Below are 6,022 nucleotides of genomic sequence, written 5' to 3'. Positions count from 1 at the left end.
GGTTCCTGTTGGTGATGGTACATCCGCTCGCTGGAAGCTTGCAAGGGAAAATCTCGGGGTTCCATAACCAGTTCCCCCTGAGATACTTGAGTCTCTGTCCCCGTTCGCGATTGCCCTCGGGGATATGGGACCGTCTGTGGGGATCTTTCCCTGGTAGATTGCCGGTGGTGTCTATGCCCCGCGTGATAGGGGCGACCATGGCAGCATGGGCACTGTTCTTGGGAAGGTGACCTAGACCACTCCCTTGGTGCGTACCCCCTGCGTCTGGGGGAGTGAGATCGTCGAGAGACCTGGGACACTGGAGAAAGCGATTTGTGATAGTACTCCAGCGGCTCAAACCCCAGGAAGGGTGAAGGTGGTCCCAACCAGGGCGAGGCTGGTTGTAAAAATGGAGACGGGGGCTCCGGGTAGACTAGGGGGGACCCTTGCCTTCTAGTTGGAGTCTGCAGCATGAGCGGAGGGCTGAGAGAAAGCAACTCTGCAGCCCTGTCTGGAGAGGGGCTGCGGTGCCTTGTTTTGTGTGTGCAGCCTTCCCCCTCCCTTGAGGGTGTAGCTCCGCCCCCTGACATGTAGGGGATCTCGGCCCCGTCCGCACCGCGCTTGGCACGCTTATGGGCGGTGCTGCACGGGCGGTGTCCTCCGGTGCCTGCAGGCTGCGTGCCTGCGCGCTCTGCACCGCCGGTTCCCCGGGGGTCGGTGCCACTGCTTGCGGTGCCGCTGGTACCGGCGCTTGTTTAGCCGCCGCCCTGCCTGCGGTGCGGGACGGCTGTTTGATTATCGGAGGCTGAGCCGCCTCCACGTGTCTCTCCGTGCCGCCGCCGATCAGCTGTTGCTGCGGCTGGGGTCTGTGCGCTCCTCCCGTCCCACTCACTGTTGCTGCTGGCAGGGATCGGGCTGGGGAGACTTTCCTCCGTTTTTGCGCTGATGGGGTGAGGGAGGCGGCTTTCCTTTTATGGGCCCTGGAGGGTCCCTCCTGCCACGGCCGCTCCAGCACGTCTGGCTGGAGGGCCTTGTTGAAGAGCAGCATTTTAAGCCGCATCTCCCTGTCCTTCCTTGCTCTGGCTGTTAATTTTGCACAGAAGGAGCATTTCTGCATGACATGGGACTCCCCTAGGCACCTTATGCAGTGACTGTGCCCATCAGACGCTGGCATTGCCTCTCGGCAAGACTCACATTTCTTGAATCCTGAAGAGGACATTGTTGGTGAGTCTTTCAGTTGTTAATGGGGTACTTAGCACCTTCTGTGCTGTTTTCCCCCTCTCCGATAGCCTGCTGCGGCAGGAGGGCTAATGGCCCTAGGCTCCTGGCCTCCAGTGCTCTGCTTGTTACTAGGACTGGACTGAATGCCGTCCCGCTTGTTTTTTTTTTTTTTTAAAATAACAACTGGCTAACTTAACAGTAGCCTAAGAACTTGAAAACTTTAAAGAAAAACAGTTAAAACCATTGAATATGCTAACTTGGCCATAGCCTAGTCGGATTCCGTCTGCAGCCGACGGCAGTTAAGAGGAACTGGCGGGGACCGGATTGCGCACATGGCCAGGAGCGTGCAAGGGAGCGGCGCACACCGGCGCATACGCGGTCCGGCAGAAACTGCTTGGAAGATCCGATCTGCGGCGCCAGGCGAGCCCGACACCTAATGTGGAGCACCCACGGGGACACTCGAAGAAGAATTAAAATTACCAATTAACATAGATGGGAAGTGGCCATTGCTTCTTCCATGTTTGAGCTGAGGCCAAACTATCAGAACAGCTTTAGACTTCTCAGTACAATCTGTATCAGATGGCTATATTTTACAGTTATCTACCTGATCCCTTCTTGAGAATGTTCTCAGTAGAAGCATGTAAGGAGAACGTTTGGTTCTGAAAAGCACTTTCTTCACTGACATCGCTTACGTTTGTTCTTATATGCTTAGTTTCAGGGCATTTTTCTGTTGATCAAAGGGAGATGAACTAGGGTGAGGCAATTCTCTATTGAAGAAACCACATCCCTTATCTGAATTACGGACCTCTAGCTTCCCTGGGTTTTTTTTTTTTTTTTTAAATTGACTGCCCACTGCTTTAAGGTTTTCTTCACTTTTAATAAATATGAACTCTTTTATAGCACTTTTCACCGGCAGATCTCCAAGTGCTTTTACCAAGCATGTACCAGATGAGATGGTGCATGGCTAGTGTTTGCCCATCTAGAATGTTCTATTTTTGCAGGAAATTGCCAGCTTTCCCGCCCCCACCTTTGGTAAGACTATTTCAACAATGTTCCAGTAGAGTCACATTCTGGTTCACTTATGGGTATGCTGTGTTAGGAATTGGTATCAAATTTCCCCTGAGTGCCAGGAGCAACACTTCATTTCCTGATATTAACAGGGCCTGAATGATAAACTCTAGAGTTTCTTATAAGTGGTCCTTGGTTAGTCATTTTGACACTGAAGAACCTATCTACATTGTAGCTCTTCACCTAAAATCAACATTCCTGAGATAATGTACCCTCGTTTGTATATAAATTAGGCATGATTTTTCACCTTGAAAGAAATATACCAAAGCAGGATGTTTAATATTTAGAGATGGACAGACCTATTCTGTTAGGAATTTCAGTCACAAACTACTGCACACCATTGACAGAGTGGTTTTGTTTATTACACCGCACAGTCTGGTTAAGAGAGGATGTGAAGGCAGCTATTAAAAACAAAACAAACAAATGTGAAGTAGATGACAAATTCTACAAATATATGAAGTATAGAAAATTGATAAGATGGGCCAACAACATATGAAAAAAAATCCACAGCTAGCAGAACTGTTACAACAATTTTTAAATATATCACATACCAAATAAATTCTAAACATGGTTCGGGACCATTTATAGATGGAGAAGATTAAAAAAAAAGTGTTAATGCAGAAAAAAACAGTGCATAATAAATGTGTTTGATGTATTCATATCACATGAGGACAATTAACTGCTTTCTGGTACATTAGAAAATAATGTTAAGCTATTAGGGATAAACATTTTACATTAGTCAGTAGTAACTGGCAGCTAAGGGTACTAAATGAGTTGGTTGATGACACCTCTGATCTACTGATCATCAGTTAAATAACTCTTGAAACAGACATTTCAGAAAACTAGAACAGTGCTGATATTGTGCTAATATTTAAAAAGTGCAAAACCTCATAAAAGCCCTCAATCTTGGACAAAAATGGAAATGCTAACAAGATTCCATGAAAAAATAATAGATCAGGATAAGATTAATGTCAGGGTTTTTTTAAAAAACAAAAAACAAAAAAAAAATCCTGATTTAATTCTTTGAGATTATAACTATATAGATGCAATACACTGACTTGATACTGTAACTAGTTTTCTTTAATTAAAAACTAGCTTTTACTTTAAAAATCAAAAACCAGAACAGGGTGACTTACCATTGGAATCAGTTACTCAGCGACGCAGTAATTTCCTACCTTTTGAAATCTTCAGATCAAGACAGGGTGTCTTTCTTGTATATATTCTTTTATAGATACACCAGTAACAGGACTAAAAGTATTACAGACTTTGTTATAATTAGACTAGTAGATGATCTAACTGGGAACATTTTTTCAGAGCAATTTGGACAGCCTAACATACAAGTTGGCACTTGTGGAGTTTTTAGGGTATTTAGGTAGGCTGGACACCAAGTTCCATTTAACTCAAATTAAGTTAGGTTTCTAAGATGCCTGTATGTCCCTGGCCACTAATCTCTACTTTTGGCCACCTAGATTCCGTCAGAAAAATCTGGCCCATGGCCCCTTCTGGCCTTTGAAAAAAGAAAATCAATGAAACTGCTTTTTTCTATATCGTGTAGAAAGTGAAAGCCAAAAACAGAGTAGACACAAATAGCAAAATTAAACCTTTCACAACGGGCACCTCCCCTTCTTGCCACTCCTACTAAGCAGGACATATTTGTTCCATTCTTATTCCTCCAAGTACTGGATAAAGACGGAGTCCCTCCAATCTGCTAAATACAGAGAAGACTGAACAACAGGTTACATAGCTGACTAGCCACACTTAGTTCTAGAAAACCAAGTCTGAAATGCCTTCAGTGGTTCACGAAGAACCCAGCTGTAACTAACCCCTCCAGAAAATGAAGGAAAGAAACAATGTTGACAAGACAGTAGTAGGTCTTAGGTGTAAAGGAGCAGGATATGCTATGGAACAGGGGTCAGCAACCTTTCCGAGGTGGAATGCTGAAATGTGACCTTCTGGCTTCTATGTACAGTCTGAGCGATGGGGATACGTTTAAAGTCCTACTTACAACAGCTTCATTAATAAACAAACATGCAGAGCTTTACTGTTTAGGTTGTCGTTGGTAGCATTAGCAGGTCTTCTGTTAATCCACAGGTCACAAGGCTTTGAGCAAGCTCCTAGCTGCGTGAGGGAGGCAGGGCGGGGCTGAGCTCCTGCTTTGTGTGCCAATAAAAGTCACCCATGCTGGGGGCTGCTGATGCCTGCTACAGAAATGAGAGTAATAATGGACTCTGAGGTTATTTACATTGACTTCTTCCTTACGTCCGCCTGCAAATGTTAAATTTTCTCTGCTTCCACAACTAAATGCTAAATTCAGCTCTGGTGTAAATTGGCTAATTCACTGGTATTGCACCAAGTTGAAGGGGGAAAATGTGTGGTTCTAAGCACATCTGGCACTGTTTTTAAACAGAGAGACCATCAAGAGAGAAAATCTGTTGTGGTATCACAGAATTGTTTCAAAACTTAATTGTTTCCTAAAAATCCAGAACAGAAATTACATTAAATCTTGTAACTCAAAAAATTATTGTGAGCAAAGTAAATCCTCGAATAGCAGAGGATACAAGAGCTTTAGCTACCATTATCCCTTGTCTGGCTTGGCCTACACTACAGAGTTAAGTTGCTAAAAGATAGTTTACATCAACCTAGTTATGTCACTGTCCTGCTGATATAAGTGTACTACTACATTGACAAAGTAACTCCACCTCCACAAGAGGTGTACAACATGTTGGTGTAGTCAGGAGGACAGAGAACTTATGTCCACACTGCATTCCTTATATCAGCTGTCAATTCTGTCAATTTCATTTAGAGCAGTGAAACTGACAAGCAGTTCACCCACAACCCAGCTACCCCAACTCTTTTCGAGCGCTGGGCAGCTGGCCCTCACTCGCAGCTGGAACAAGAAGCCCCAGGAGTTGGGTCCTGCTACTGCCAGCAAGTGGGTAGGTAGAAAGCGTTGGATGGTGTCCCGCTTTCCCGTTCCTGGCTGAGAACTTTCCCTATCTTGTCAATTTCATAGCTCCAAATTGCAAAAGTTGCCTGGCTCCTGCAGGGAGTCCCAGGGAGTGGGGAAGAGAGGGACGAGAAGCCAACACAGACGAATCCCACTCTCCAGTGGCAAGAAGCTAGCTTGCCTTACATTCCCAGCAGAGACCAGAGAGGGGAAAAGCCCCAGATGGCCTCTCCCACCCCCAGCAAGGAATGGGGAAGCCTAGGGGCAAGGCAGAAGAAACTACTGGGAATCCAGGACCCTAAGTTGCAGCTGGGCTCCTGACAGGGAGCTGCCAGTGAAGCTGAAGGGCCAGGTTTTCAGCTCCCCACGCTGCCCCCGCTTAGGTCGGTGAAAGCGATCCTGGTCTTGCACCACTGCAGTAATTATTGTAGTGGCTGTAAGTTAACCAAATATAGGTCATCTTGAATTTTTAGCACAGACATAGCCAGTAATACTGTCTCACAGAGTGTCTTTAAAGTATTTTCAATGCACACCAAGGTGCTACAGGTTGGGGGAGTTAAAAACTGAAACAAGAACAAAAAGGCCCCATCACTTCGGCTTGAATTATAGCATATTCTTTCTCAGAAATTGAAAAACTACAGCTATACCATTATTTAAGGTACACTCTTTAACGAGAAAAAATAATGCTCACTTCAAGACATTTCTAAAGGGGTCATAATACTGGAGCAATTTATGCTTATTAACAAATAACTCCACAGCACAATTCCTAGACCCAGGTATATTGAGTGTCATACCTTTCACTTTGGA

Source organism: Carettochelys insculpta, chromosome 10 (genome assembly GCF_033958435.1).
Source record: "Carettochelys insculpta isolate YL-2023 chromosome 10, ASM3395843v1, whole genome shotgun sequence".
Taxonomy (NCBI): domain Eukaryota; kingdom Metazoa; phylum Chordata; order Testudines; family Carettochelyidae; genus Carettochelys; species Carettochelys insculpta.
The sequence above is the reverse complement of the archived record's forward strand: the minus strand, read 5'-3'. Positions refer to the sequence as shown.